This window comes from Manacus candei, unplaced genomic scaffold (genome assembly GCF_025592945.1).
Source record: "Manacus candei isolate 608988 ecotype Guabito, Panama unplaced genomic scaffold, ASM2559294v1 h1tg000034l, whole genome shotgun sequence".
NCBI lineage: Eukaryota > Metazoa > Chordata > Aves > Passeriformes > Pipridae > Manacus > Manacus candei.
Window position 1 is genome coordinate 4,554,226 of NW_026138082.1, and position 16,305 is coordinate 4,570,530.

The 16,305-nt window shown below is 40.2% G+C and overlaps 1 protein-coding gene across 1 annotated transcript in view; it reads right to left on the bottom strand.

Moving 5' to 3' along the window:
- The window catches only part of TMEM200A (transmembrane protein 200A), a 51,781-nt gene extending 46,129 nt beyond the window's left edge, over positions 1 to 5,652 (bottom strand). Inside the window, exon 1 of the mRNA XM_051792447.1 lies at positions 5,073 to 5,652. The gene's annotated coding sequence lies outside the window, so the exon portion shown is untranslated. The remainder of the gene's footprint in view (positions 1 to 5,072) is intronic.
- Between the last annotated feature and the right edge of the window lie 10,653 nt (positions 5,653 to 16,305).

Consider the following 16,305-nt stretch of genomic DNA (forward strand, 5'->3'; position numbering starts at 1 on the left):
AATCACAACATACTTTTTTGTTTATTTCCTCTGTATTTTAATATGCATTATGCCTTTGTTACTTTGAATTACACAAAGGAAAAAAAAAACTCCAGTGCATTGAGAAGCAATTTTACACATGCAACTGCATGGCTGGACAAGTAATAGCACTTTTTTTTCATTTAATACATAGCAAAATGAAAGTGATAAAATTCATTAGATACAAACTTGTTTTTCAACAAACTGATTACAGATAAGCAGAGCAACTTATTCAGACACATTCAGATGGAGAAGGTGAAAAAATATTATATTACTGTTACCACTATCACACCAACTTTGATATAATAAGCGACATTTTTAACAGCCTTCTATTTAATATGCTTTGATGGTGGTTTAAATTGACAAAAATTAAAATTACTTTTGGAATTCCACCTTTTATTGGAAAAAAGTAGTGTGACTACTATTGAAAAGCTCTAAAGACCTTGTTTTGATTTCATACCCGCTCTTCAAGCTAATGCTACAGATTCACAGGTATCAAAGCACAAACCTCTACTACTTAGAGTTAAAGAATTAAGTGCCACTTGCCAGAACTCACAGCCTATTAGCACCCAACTGCATCAACTCTTTGGTGAAAGTGTTGTTCCTCACAGCCAGAGTGAATACAGAAGTATGCAGTTTCAATAGATTCAAATTTTAGCACTTTTTAGTGATGGGTTTTAAAACCACAGTGCTGAGATGCTCAGTCCAACTGTATTTGTGAAACAGTAACTAGAAAAAACAAATTAATATAAAAAGGGATTTTTCCTCTTTCGTTCTAGTTGTCTTTAAACTAGTTTCTATGAAAAGTAATCTATGCTATATTTTACATCTCTTGCGATTTTTAAAATTTATTATTGTATCTAAATGTATCTGTATGTATCTAAGGCATATTTCACTGAAGTGACAAAATCCTAGTTTCTCTGATTCAGTTAAGAGTTTCATCACTGAGCTTAGTGATGAAAAATTAAAAGACAATCCAGAGAAACATCTCCTTTGTTTCTGCTTATTTTAATTGGACAAAAATAGTCATATTTCCAACAAAAGGAACAATTGACTAAAATTCCAGTGATATATAAATATTAACAAGATGTTGATATAAACAGACACAAAAGAGTAGAGTGACAACCATTTACAGTTCTCATAAAACTTTTCAGAGCCTTCATACAGAAAAAGGTAGCATATTGCTTTATTTTTTTACCAGTCTGTTTTGCGTGAAAATCTCTGCTATATCATTACATCCCATTTGCAATGCTCCTCAGATGCCCAGTTTGGATTAGGCGGCCCTTCACCTCCCTGTCACACATTTTTAGGTACTAAAACACAGAGAAAAAAGAACAACTATTTTCCTCAGCTAGAAAAAGAGATGAATAGAGGAAATGACTGAAGAAAAACATCCTTCGTTATCAGGTCTTCTGGACATAGAACTATTTTCAAAAAACATCAAGTGCTCTTCAAAATATTTGTCAGCAAAAGACCAAAATAAGAAAATTTAATGATACAAACAGGTTCTGCAACTGCTGCAGATAAAAGACTTCAAGTAGCTCTGTACTACAGGTTATCCATCTCATTTGGCTAGCTGTGCAAAAAACAGAAAATCTGAATTTTTAAGAAAAGGCATCCAGGCAAAATTATGAAGTTTAAAATCACTGATCCTTAAGAAAGTTTGGGAAGGAAAATGTAATTTAATTTATACTAAAAGACCAGTATAATGTGAGTATTTCAGTACTTTGTTCTGTCATCAGGTCACTTAAGACACTTCTGGGGAGATTCACCTATCTGAAAAACAGTTACATATATACACCTGGTAGCGAATTACCTTATGTGGAAATGGTTAATGATGGAAGAGGGTAACAACATCTTGCTCTACAGTTAGACTGATGCTCCAGCATGGACGTTGAGAACAGTGCTTATTCTCATGCACTCCACAAATGGTGGACACTCAGGAGCTAGTAAAACTAGTGGAAAGAGTAACAGCTGTGTAAAACACCTGTCCAGTAGTTTAATTCACTGACATTGCCAGCATTTCACTTTTCCATGTGATCAACAGTCCACTTAACCCACACAATCTCCGGGTAATTAGGTTCTTATGCGTTATCCAGTAAAGAAGAAAAACAGAAACTTTTTCCTTACAGTATTTTTATTATCAAACTAAAGTACTAACTAACACTAAAGCACTAACTCAAGCATGGTCTGCAATTTCCATTTACTTCTAGTGGGCTTGGAGAGTGAACACAAGTCTGTGTTTTAAAATATATAAACTTTTCTAAGAAGATTTTTAACTTTTAAGCTATTCATTAGTATCTTTGGGTTACTCAAAGACAATCTCCAGTTAGCAGCACAGGAAGTAATACAGAGATTCTGCTGATAAATGGGCATTGACAATGGACCTCCCTAAGTCCTGATAGTAAGGGATTTCTTCCCATATTCATCATACTGCAGCATCAGAATTCTTAACAAGGTTTCAGAGAACAGAATGAAGTTTTCTTAAAGGCCTGAAACACCTTAAGGTGTTTAAACTGGCACAAGACACCTACGTTTTCACAAGTTAATCATACTTTTACTCTGTAATGCTGCACATTAGAAAATGATTTGCAATTGCCCCTTTGTTGCAGTATCATGAGGTCAAACATAGATTAAAAGTAACTGATCTGTTTATAAAGCATAATGGCACCAAATCAAATGAAGGCATCATCACTAGCTAGGACACAAAGTTCCTCTTCTGATACATTCTCTACCACTATCACAGACAAGATCAACAGGAGTCTTCTGTTTAACAAAAAAAAAAAAAAAAAAAAAAAGAAAAAGAAAACTATCATGACAACAACCTTTACATTTCATAGTTTTTATATCACAACTTTGTCTGGTTTCAGTAATTTTAATGGAAGTTTTACTGATTTGCAGCATTTCAGATTTCTGGTTCCTAAAATATACTGAACGAAGCACAAGAAGTAGCAGTCGCCTTCAGCTGTTCCACTGATGTAATTTACTCCTTAACCAATTTTCACTTTTCATTTTCCCCTTCTGAGAGGTATGAGTCAAGAGAGAATGTACAACCCATGAGATGTGGCTGAGGTGAGCATCTGTGCACAGCACAGATATTTATTTTTTTTTTTGTATGGCCAGCATTCAAGGAAGTGGAAGCAGAGCACACTGAAAGACAGCTTGGTCCAGGAAAGGTTCAGCAGTGCAGTTAAGGCAGTGAACAGTTTCACTGAAGTTACCAGGACCTATTGCCATGTGTAATGAACTTGCACCATAGGTGATCATTAGGGATGGAAGTTGCAACTACTTACCTGCTTAAGAGTAAGCATACATTTCAGTCTTTGTCAGAGCAGAGCTTGCTTAGCCCATACTTCACAGAATTAGATTCAAACAGCCCACCTTTCATAATCTGATTACGGAGCTTCCATAAAAATGAAGCTCTGTTCCAATTCCAGTAAGACTGTATTGGGTAAAACCATTTCTGTACATAGAATAAAATAATGTTGAACTCTTCCATCGGTAGTCCTTTTCCAACTTTCATGTGGATCATTGTTGCAAGCCAACAAAGGAGCAACAAATAAAACATGTTTCTATGCCAACAAAATATAAATTATATATGCTTTTATTTTCCAGATTACTATTTAAGTACCACATATCTTTTTCCACGAGGGCGTTTTTCTGTTCTCAGGACAAAAATCTAATTGTAACTTGTGTTTTGAATTACTAAAAATTATCTTACAATTATCTTCTAACAAGTATTTAGCTAGAAGTACATTTCCTGGCAACACCAGAAGTACACTAAATTGTGCCAAACTTGAAAGACCCTTTGGCTTCATTATCAAGGAATTTAAGTTACGTTCAATAGAAATATAATTTTATGGTTTAAATGTTGGGGTTTTGTTCCCCCCACTTTCTACAAAGCAGCACCAAAATAACTAAAAGAAAGAAAATGCACTGTTTCTTCCTATCTGGACACTTGGTTTCCATCACATGGATTGGAAGCACCAAAGAAAAGCACAAAGAAAAAGAACAGAATAGTTGCTAGTGCACTGATCTAGCATCAGGATAAGCCAGAAAAGCCAAAATCTTTGCTGACAGAATTTTATTAACAATATAGTCCTCATGTCCTAAAAGCATTATGAACTGGAAATCCGCTACATCGCTACAGGTTATTTTGTAGTTCATGTTATACAGAATGCTACATTAAAGGAATACTTTTGCCTGGATACTTTTGCCTTTGAACAGTAAAACCCTTTCTATTTTTCATAACCACTGCATTCAATAAGACTATTAAGTGCCAAGTAAATACAGCTACTGCAATTCCAGATCTGCAGAACAGCTGCACACGTATTGAATTCAAGCGCAAATCCTAACAATGGTTATGTTAATAGGATATGAGGAGTATCTGTCATGCACTCGAGCTGTTTGCAGTACTTTTGTTTCAAAGTCTGTCTCACTAGTAAGCTTATGTCTAGTCGGTGAGCGATTTATTTAGCAGTGAGTTATGTTCGCACGCAAGGGAATAGGGCAATCCCTTTTGTCGTCCCCATCTGTCTCTCATCCTTCCAGATAACCAGCACACCACCATTTTTCCCGCAAACAAAGGTTAAGGAAAGCCCAACTCGGGTGAAAATAAAGGCAAAGGGGCAACTCTCGCCAGCGCAGGAGCAGCGCGGGGAGCGCAGCCCGGAGGCAGCCCCTCGGCGGGGTCGGGCCAGGCTCCCGACCGGCGGGGCAGGCGGTGGCAGCACCTAAACTATTCCGGAGCCGAGCGCAGACAAAAGAGGGTGTGTAGCAGCTGCGCGGAGCTCGGCAGCCGCCGGCACGCCAGCCCACTCCGCTCGGGAGGCAGAAAGTCCATTCCCGGCAGGAAAAAAGCCACCCACCCGTGCCCGCTCTCTCCCTGCCCCTCACTGCCGAGGGCAGGGCGCGTCTCCTTGTCCCCGCCGGCAGGAACGGGCACGGCGCTGCCCCTCTGCCCCCGAGGAGGGGTCACGGCTGCGGGCGGGTTGAAGTTTGGGGGCGAAGGACAGACCCCCGCCACACGCACCCCACCCCGCCCCGCCGCTTACCTGTGGGGAGCTGCGCGGTGCCCGCAGCCCTCCTGGCGCAGCGACGTGCGGGGTTGCGCCGCGCCCGCCAGACACGGGGCTCCTCCGGTGAGGTGACGGCTGGCTCAGGGAGTGACGGGGCGGCGGCTCCCCTCGCCCTTCCCCGGCACGGTGCTCGGCGAGAGGCGGACGGGGGCAGGCATGGCGAGCAGGCAGGGAGCGGGGCTGGGGCGGTCACTGCCGGCCGGAGGAGAACGCCCGCCGATCGGGGGCTGCGCGCCCCCCCGCCGCCGCCACCGCACGACCAGCCGGAGGCGGCCACCCCCTGCTCGCCCCGCGGCGACGGGCGGGTGCCATAGCAGCGCTCCGCGGGAGCTGCGGGGGGAACGGCCGCCAGGCAGGCGACGAGGGGGGCGTGGGCGGGCGGCGGCTCCGCGGCGCAAAAGTTTCCCGGCTCCTCAGCGAGGTGCCCGGGAGCCGCTCGTCCCCGGTGCTGCCGCGGGGGAAATGTGGGGGGACGGACCCCGCTCCCGCAGCCGCCCCGCCGACTAGACCGCTCCGCTCAGCGCCGCCGGGGCTCGGCCCCCGCCGCCTGCCCGCGGCAAAGTTCCACTCCGCAACCTCCCGGCTGCGGCCTCATCTCCATGGAAACGACCCCCCCCGTTTCCCGCTGCTCCCCACGGGACGCGGTGGAGGCGGGCGGAGCCCGGGGAAGCCCCCTCGCCAGCCGGGGCGATGCGGGGCGGCCGGGACGAGCCCGACGGGCGCCGGGCAGGTCTGGCAGCAGACGGCGAGCGGGACGGCAACCGGGGAAAGGGGCAGGCTGAGCCTCGGGGGACGCGGCTCCTTCTCTACCTCCCGCCTGCCGGGGAAGTTTCCCGCTCCCCCGGGGAGAGCGCGGTGAGCCGACTGGAGCTGCGCCCCGCTCCCGTCGGGACCAGCCGGCTGGAGAGCCTCCCCTCCCCACGCCGCTCTGTCGCCAGCCCCGCTGGAGCGGCGGGTTCGTAGCTCAGCCGGTTCCGTCCCGGCGAGCCGAGGGGCCGCGGCCGCGAGGGAGGAGTCACCGCCGGGGGCGGCCGGGGAGGCGGTGCAGGAGGGGGTGCGGGTGTGCCGGTCGCGGGTGTGCCGCTCACGGTGCCGCGGATGCGGCGGGGTCCCGGTGTGTGAGGCCGTGTCCCCGCCTTCCTTGCTCCCCTGTGAGAGCCGGACGGGAACTGCGGGAGCGCGGAGTGATTCACCGTGATGTGAGGTTTTTTACCTCAGATGCAATTACATTTTATGATTCACCTTTTCATTTTTTCCGCTTACTGTTGTTTAGTTTGGGTTTTTGGGGGGTTTTTTGCGGCCGCACGCCCACCCCTCGTGTCCAACCAGGGACGGCAAAGTTCAATCTGTGGTGCTCGTACCTTCCAGTCAAACGGGGTAATCCAGCAGATAGGCTTGGAAGAGGGGCTGACTCCAGCCTCCATGGGAGCTCTCCACATTTGTAAATCAAACATCTTTTTTGGGAAAAATAAAAGCAACCCTGCACTTGGTTTGCGTTGGTAGCAAGTTTTATTTCATTTTTTAAAATGGATTGGACTTAAGTGTTGCCATTGCTTTTTATCTCACCATAATTCTACCTAATGCATCTCCCCCCAAAAAAGAATGATACTGAACTTGGTATATCTAAATTTTTCTTGGGAAGTGCTTTCCTCAAGACAGGGAGGAGCTACCATCCATCCTGCAATAGTACTTCAAATCCTAAGATATAGTTTCTTTATGGTTATACAGTGTGTTGTCAGTTCTCAGTGTATGCTTTATAATGATTATACTCCTGATGGCTCCAGTGGCTTCTGTATTAGATACATCCTCCATTATCACCTTATTCTAGCAAGGAGACCACATGCTAGCAATTCTGGACTAGCAAAGAGAAAGGTAACATTCCTCAGAAGTTTGAAACATTGCATTTCCAGCTGTTCAGCTTGTTTTGATTCAAGGAGTGAAGAATCACTTTCAAGTGATTTCTAACTGTTCATTCAGCTATTACTGGATCTGTAATTTGGTTTGTGTATGATGTAACACGTATTCCATGTCAACTAGTGAGAGAACGGGTCTGCAGACAGATGTGTACTTCAAAGATGTCAAAATCTGTGAGACGCAGCTGTGTATCACAGAGGCAATGGATGAAAGGATTACATATGTCCGCCAAATCCCAAGTAGATGCAATGTCTCCACAAGCAGAAAATCAGAAATTTTCTTAAGAACTTATGGAAAGTGTTGCTGTGGAAGAGATATGGAAACTTCACTTGCCTGTCCTGTCAGTAGATTATGAAATGTGGACCAGGAGTGTGACATGAACCAGCACTGGTTTCACCGCTGCTCTTGTACTGTCTCTGGAAAGGCTGGGGCTTGTAAATCTACAAGGGAAAGTATTTGTTCAGTTCTTGCTCATGACCTCTGTTTCCTCTCAAACATTGGAGTAGGTAGAATGTCACCATACCTTTCTTCTTGTCGTGGTTTAACCCCAGTTGGTAAGTAAACACCACACAGCCACTTGCTTACTCTTTCCCTGGGGGATGTTGGAGAGAATCTGAAGAGTAAAAGTGAGAAAAGTCATGGGTTGAAATGAAGACCGTTTAACAGGTAAAGCAAAAGCCACATACTCAAGCAAAGCAAAACAGGGAATTCATTCACCCCTTTCCATGGGCAGGCAGGTGTTCAAGTATCTCCAGGAAAGCAGGGCTCCATCATGCCTAACAGTGACTTGGGAAGACAAATGCCATCACTCCAAACATCCCCCACTTCCTTCTTCCCCCCATTCTATATGCTAAGGATGACACCATACGGTATGGAATGCCCCCGTGGTCAGTTGGGGTCAGCTATCGTGGCTGTGTTCCCTCCCAGCTCCTTGTGTACTCCCAGCCTCCTCACTGGTGGATTAGAGGGAGAAGCAGAAAAGGCCTTGACTCTTGTGCAAGTCTTGCTTAGCAGTAACTAAAACATTGCTGAATTATCAACACTGTTTCCAGCACAAATCCCAAACATAACCGCATACTAGCTGCTATGAAGAAACCATCCTCATAAATCATCAGATAATTTATATTCTGAAACAGCCCTCCCCAGGAAAAAATGGGCAGGTGACAGTAAGAATCAGTGTGGTTTTGGGGACAGAGTGAATAGGTTAGAGGACTAATTTCAGTAGTGTTACTAGGTGAGAAGCATCTCTAGGATAGACCTCCTCTTGCATTTGCTGTACGTGCAAATCCACACTGACACTGAACCACAGGATTGTTGTTTTTACACGTGATCCATAAGATATATGTAGAAAAATATGATAATTAAATTATTTTGGGCAACACTTTTTGTGGGAGATTGCTGTGGATTATAGTACAAGAGCTGCCTATCCTAGTGACAGACATTTTGGAGATGTGTCTTGCAACTAGATGGCATTTAGCTTTGCTACTTACCTGTGTTGCCTGGAGTCTTCTAAAACTCTGTGGATGCATTTTAAAAGAGAGGTGTCTGCTCTTTTTCCTACTTCAAACAGTTTTATACTGACCTTAAGACCATTGATTTAAGGAATTTGTTCCCGATCTCCAGAAGAAAAGAAAGAAGAGAATAAGGCCCTGAGGCTTTTCAGGTCTGTCAGCTGCACATCTCTGGAGAGTCAAACAATGTCAAGACCAATATTTCAGGCTTTAAATATCAACACTGATATTGCTAATGCTCAGAAAAAAAACAAACGTTTTAATGCATTAATTATGAACGGTCGTTGCTTCTGAGGTTATAGCAAAAATCAGTAGTTTAGCTTCATGAGACTCTTCCATTCCTTAAAGACATGGAATACTTTTATTTGAAATTTGGGATGTTAGCAGTATTATACTAGTTTCCCTTCCAGCCTACACCTTTCAGTTCATAGCATGAAAAGTCTATGTAATAAGCAAGGCAGTGAGTGGATTAAACTTCAAGTGTATCTTCTTTAATTTTAATCCAATTAAAGAGAAAGCTGGCATTCTTTTAGTTCTCGCCTTTGGACAGAATCTCTTTCTAAGATCCAGGCTCATTTCTACTTCAACTTTGGATAAAATTTGTGATGGTTAACTATCCTATGTGATAATGAGGTAAATGTGAAATATCTTGAATTTGGAACACGAATGAAATTGAAGATTGAAAGAATCCCCATTAGAGGTGAAGAGCTGTAATAAAGTCTGAACCATTATAGTGAGAATAAATGACACTATAAGCTGTTTTTTTTGCTAAGACTTGCTGTGAATTGTACTGTGAATCTGTCATCTTAACATACCTTATTTCTCACATTATATTAAACTAAAAAAATTATTCTATATCTGTTATCCCTTAATCAGAAATAACAGTTTAAGACAGAAAATAAATCTTCAATCTGTCATTTATTCATACTGATTTGTTCATATTGAATTTTTTTTACAGTGTAATTGGTGAGAATCTATAAGCAGTAAATAAGGGTATCAAGTTCCTTGGTGATAATGCAGTATTTGTTAGTCAAAAAGTAATAAACACATAACTGAAAAATATGTCTAGATCTCTGCCTTAATGACTGGTTTCTGCCTCAAAAAGTACAAAATCTGAGATCTTTAATCTGTACATGAGAAAATGCTTAAGCAACCAAAGACCTAAATAGTGTCTTAGTATTATATCACAGGAGGTATAAGCTAGTAACCAAAATTTGGTCATTAACAATCTGAAAAATCCCAATATTTTCCAGCAAGAAATGGAATTAATAGTGTAAATATTTCAGTCCTATAATTCTAGAGCACACAAAATGGCCTTATATGCTTTGCTGTATTTTCCCTTGAACTGAGACAGTGGAAGTATTAGAGAGAAATGATGCTACAAAGACTCTTGTTTCAACTTCTGACTCTATCACTGCCTCATACTCTCTCTTCAAACAAAAGCCATGTTTCCTCACATCAGAGGTTTAGAAAAGGTGTCTTTACCTCTTTTTCTTATCCCATGCTATACTGACAAGTTATCTGCTACCCCCTTATGCTAGTGTCTATGACCAAATGACAAGATATTTAATAGGTAATTAGTTCTCTTTTTTTTCAGGAATTCAACATAAATATGAGCAGAGCTACTTCACTGGTGTCCTTCTAACACCATTGTGAAATTCATTTCTATATTGCCTAGAAAAATCTTGAAAAATGACTAGGCTGCTGCAATGGCAAAGCCACTGATTCTCAAGCTGACCAGTTCACTTCCTGGTACTTATCTGTTACACACTGATTTTTACTCGGCTGGAAGCCTTTCATGGCAGATAGCATCTCTCTGGTTTGCAGCTGTAAATCACTCAAAGAAATCAGTGAGATCCTGTTTAGCAGAATTATGGTGCAAATATTTGGTAACAGCAATGAAAACCAAGAAAACACAGGGCCAAGAAAATGTCAGAATCATACAAAAGAATCTTGGCATATGTCACTATTTATCTTAACAATAGTTACACAGCATGGAATACGATGTAATTTACCATTTATTGGCTTGAGCTTTACCTCCAACAGTTTCTGAAAGTAGTGAGAATACAGACAGAAGTATCTGCTTCCAAATGGTTTGTGAGCTGTCAACAATACTTAAAATGCTGATTTAACTTCCTTTCATACTTTCCTACAGCCTAACTTTTTAAAAAGGAATAGATACTTAGCTCACTAAGTATGGTGAAAATGTATATATATTAAAAATAAACCTTCGAATATCATGTGTTGGTAGTTTCCATAAATAGAAAGTCAAATTTTTCTCTCTGCCAGCATTGAGAGTATATATGGCTTTTTGTATGTAATAAAGAATTTGCTGGAATATCTATTCTCTTGTTAACAACCAAGGTATGAAATAAGTGTTTGAGTTGAGTAGGTTTTAATATGTCTTGAAGGGTTTAAGAATTCAGGTTTTCTTAAATGTGTTCCACTGGCATAATAATTTATTTTGCCTTTATTTGAAATGTTCATCTAAAGAATGCATTATTATATATTATGAATAATATGGATATATTAGAATGTATAAGATTGGTATCTAATAAAAACCAAAGAAATAGAACCATTACTTATTATGCACATGTAAATTAAGAGATTGAACAATACACTTAATAAAAAAAGTTGAATACCTATGAACTGGAACTTTTGTTTAGTATATAGAATAGTGTGGAAAAAAATTTTCCTAAAAGGTGTTTCTTTCTTTTCAGTTTATTATTAAAGTCAGGGCAGTTTAAGAGCTTCGGCGTATGTCTGGGAGACTTTCTTGAGATGCCGTCTTTAAATAGCAGCACCATCTTGAAAGGAAGATGTAAAGTAGTATGTAGGTTTTATGTCCATTATAGCAGAAGCCCTCAATAAATAAAGTAGTAGTGGAATAATTTTTTTTTTAATGAACAAATATGCAGAAAATATATCTTTTTTCAGGTTACTGAATTGTTTGCAGATGGTTTTTCTTCCCTGGATGTAAGGTTTCCTGATACTGCATCATGAATCAAAACTACAGCTCTTTTTGTTTGGGGTGTTTCAAGGCAGGTAGGTGGGATGCTGGGACCAGAGGTAGAGTATTTGCTTGTTTGCATAAGGATTTGTCTCTGCATTTTAAATGCCAGCAGTAGTTCCAGTAAAAGATAAGATGGCTTACCGAACTGCCATCTTTTCATCATATATTTCTAGGAAGATAACAAAAAGCAACATACTGTGCAACTTACTAGTTCCATAACAAGCTCCCCATGCAAGTGCTGTTGTGAGCAGCAGTCATACTATCTCCGGATAAAATTCCACAGGGGACTTACAGGAAATCAGAAGCAAGTGAAGCAGGACCATCTTTGAGGAAAGTATTGCTCTTCTGAATGAAAATCTAAATAATGGAGAAAATATAATTGTTTCGCAACTTTGAATGGTGTCACTGAAGCATTTTATATGTCATGTAGTAATTATCTGTGATCATTTCAGTTGTGGTGATAGTGAATTCAGTCTTCATGCCTTCTCAAATTTTTCTCACTGTCATTGTGGGGGAAAAAACTATGAAGCACTAGGAAATGTGAATTAATGACTCTCATTTGAAAACGTATATCCCTATCAAAATGCATCTGTTGTGTATTTACATAGAAAAAAAGCCATATATATGGAATAAATTGCTTAAATAAATGTAAACATTTCAAGACATACTTAACTTTAAACATGAATAAACATGTTTAAACAACTGAAAAAGACATGCTGTTGGACAGTGTTCTCCGTGTCCTGCTAGACTGACTCAGTCGTGACTTTTGGGTCTTTGTGCTATAAAAATAATAAGGTTGGAGTCTTAATTATTATTAGAGTTCTACTAAAATATGACTATTAGATAAAAATTACTATTTTGTAATTTTCAGAGTTCACTTTAGCTCAGCAGTGAGATCTTCAGATATTCTGCTTGTCCACCTCAGGAAGTGATCTGAAACAGTGGAGAAATATTCTAGGCCCTGAAGGAAAGAAGTATGTTCTTCAAGGCATGTTCATGCCTTGTTCATTTGGGTCTGCATGAGAGAGATTCTGCACTCATATGCCCCATCAACACATGCATGATAATGTGTTGCAATAACTTACGTTTTTTTTCCCATCTCCTTAGAAAATGTTTTGAGGGTTTTTTTTCTAATATGGAACTTGTACTTATAAATAGTCAGTTTTTAATGCATACATATATACATACGTGCGTACATACATATAAAAATATTATAATTATGGCTTTAGAAAATGCAGGTTTCTCTTCTTCCTCAGAAATATTGCAATGCTTAGGGATTTAAGTTTTCCCACAAGAATCAAGCAAGACATGCTGGAAGGTACATTACTTTTAGACGATTGTATAATAAAGGAAATCAAACTGAAAGATATGTCGTAGGCAAAAAAAAATAAATAAATGGGAAGAAATTCTTGACATTTTTAGCCCAGTTTAAAACTGTGTTCCACTGTCTATCATTTTTGTAGTCATGAGTGAGAAGCCTGTAAACAACGCTTTCATTTCTGAACCAGTAACCCAGAATATAGCGGATTCTCAGCATGGTTTATATAAGGAAACTGTCTCAGAAGAGATTGTGGAGGTAGCTACTATGCTAAAACATAAAATGGAAAATTGGGGGATAGGGAAAACCTCTGTACAAAGATACCATTGAAGGAAGTTATTTATGTGCTTAGTGTTCTCTGTTCTGTTTAAAGAATTATAAATGCCTGTAAGGGATGATTTAGATATGAACATGTAATCTGTTGCCTATTTCCAGTAAATTATCAACATAAAATGCTTAAGAGGGCAAGAAAAAATAACAGTGAAGCCATTCATTAATGTTTTGAAATTTCCATTATTAATTATTCTAGGACAACCATATCAATATACAATTCAGCATGTTTTATCACAATATTGTCTCAAATCTCATTTATGAATGGGTTATAACTGGATAGTTATTTGTGAAAATTAGATTTGTTTAAATGGTAATTAATACAGAAGCATGATAAAGGGGAGCCTGTTATTCATTATTTCCATATGTCTCCCAGGATTTATTGTATCAAAATCCTAAGCACAGAGCGATTCTCTTCAGAGAAGTATTGATACCTTCACTGAAGTGCAAAAGATGGAAAGGGATCATGTCAAAACATATTAACCTGATAACAGGGGGGAAATGCATCAAAAGAACTTTCTTTTAAAGATACTTTTAAGCAATTTTCCCAAACTTACTTAAATTAAAGGAAATACTCTGGAACAAAATGCTGTACTTGACTGCCTGAGCATACTGCTAATTGTTTCAGCACATCTGCAGATGAGCATATAGCAGGCTGGCTGGAGCCTCTGTTGAGGTTCCAAAATAACAATTCATTCTTCATGTTGAAATAAGGCACAAGAAACTTTGTCATTGTCTGTTTGTTTATTTTACTGTCTCTTCTGAAAATATCTATTTCTTTCAAATTTTGACCAAAGCTGGATAATGTCTTCCTCAGGAGAGCAGTTCTGTTACAGTTATTTATACATAACCAGACTCAAATTATCATTGACTTTAATGTGAATATAGTGTCCTGGATGGCAGAGGAAGGTACTACCTAGTACTTCCATCTAATCTGTTAATGAAAGCCATCATGTAGATGACAGGGTAATGATATTAACTTTGTACCAGCATGAATATTTACCTTTTTTTTTTAAGTTAAATTCCCTTCACAGTTTCCAATTGTCACAGCACTCCTGTTCTCAATAGAGCTATTAAATAACATCTCTGTACACTACATGAGAGCTTCCATTTCTCATTTAGTCATCAGCTGTATTTTGACTCTACAGTTTATTTACCATGGGATCTGAAGCATCTTAATATTTCCATCGAGGGAACCTTAAATCCATATCTTTAGGGGGAAAAATACTACTGATTTGCAATAAATTTTAAAATGTATTTTTTACTAATTTTGCTGGTAACCAGTTTAATTCAAGTAAAATCCCCTTAGCTACAATGTGATGTCATTAAAAGCATTTGACAATGCTGAGATCAATGCCAGGCATGCTAACCAGGCATGTTTCATATTGTTTCCTAATATGGTGTTTTTCCCTCTGGAGACAGGGACTGTCAAGGATGGAAGAACATGATAGAGTGTGATTTCGGGAGCATGCTTTCATGTTTATTGTCAGAGTCTTTGTTTCCCTACCTTAGCACATGCAGTCTCATGACAGAAGAAGGGTTCAAACATGCTGGTTCAGGACCATGTGGAATAATGAACTTTCATTATTAAAATGTAGGAGTTTGTTAGTCCAAGTGTAAGTTCTTCACGCATACTATTAACTAGATGGGTTTGGGTTGAAAATGAACTTTTCAGAAAAGAAATAATGAAAAGGCAATGCTCAAAAACGCAGGTACAAAGCATAAAAACATTCCAATTGCAATGGCACCAGGTGCAGCTGAATGACATTTGCCCTCACTTGTACAGAGTAGCCATCAGTTGCACAACAGAGAGCAACAAGGGTTGTTAGAAATTTGCCAGCATAGGAAGTATCCCAATTTTATGAAGTATTTTGAAAGTGCATTGGAGTAAAAAATTACTATGTAAATGTAAGAACTCATTTATTTCAGGGCAATAAGCCTCCCATGACATTCTCGGTGCAAATTTCAGATAAGAAATGGCTGTACAATACAGAAAAGGGATTGATGGGAGCACAAGCTCCATAGAAGAATAGCTCAGCAGTCTGTGCAGCATAATGTCACAGGCAACAGAAGTTTGATGCACTATGACCCTCAGCTTTATTCTCTAACACCTATGCCATTCCAGTTTGCCCCTGTTCTTATAACCAATGTTTCTGATAAAAAAAATTTAGAGAAAATGACAAAGCTATTCTTTACAGATGTCTCTTTCAGGCCATGATGGGTCAAAAGTGGGTGTTAGAAATGCTGGCAAAGTACCTACCTTTAGTATTGTGATGATGCCTATGAAGTCTACAGTTATGTGAATTCTAGAAATAGGAAAGCCATTCAGTGAAAAACATTCTGAAAGACTTTTAAAACATTGGATTCCTTTCAAACAGCTCTGGTTTGTTGGCCTGTGGAGAATTATGAAATCTTACCTTCATAACATGAGAATAAGTCTCCAAGAATCCAGTTTAAGAGCACATGTGCATAGAAAAGCTGTTGTGAAACAAGGTGGGGCGTAAATTTAAACTTCATTTGCTGTTTTACGTAGTCTGCACATAGATACATTTATTTGGATTTGTTTATTAAGCTGAATGCTTAATCCTCTTCTAAAGGAAGGATATTTTGACTTTGCTGTAGTGTGTCAATATGTAGAGCTACTTCGAAATGTACGTTGATTGCAGTGTCCCTTACTAATTGTATCTTTTATTGATATTGTCCCATATATTGATTTCAGTGGTGCCCAGTGAGAGGACAGGAGGCAGGGGGCACAAAGTGAAACACAGGAGGGTCCCTCTGAACATCAGGAAACACTGTTTTACCATGAGCACTGGCACAGGTTGCCTGGGCAAGTTGTGGAGTCTCCATCCTTGGAGAAACTCAAAAGCCATTGTCTTGGGCCAATGGCTCTAGGTAGCCCTGCTTGAGAAAGGAGGCTGGACCGGATGATCTCTGGAGGTCCCTTCCAACCTCAACTATTCTGTGATTCTATAGCTATGACTTTTATAAAATTTTAGTTTGCTCATTGCAGGGGGATTTATCAGATGGGAGGAAGATAGAACTAAATTTTGTCCACATTACAGAATAAGTCTGATGCTTTTCTTATCTTAGATATTAGCTAACATCTTTCCTCTCTAGTTA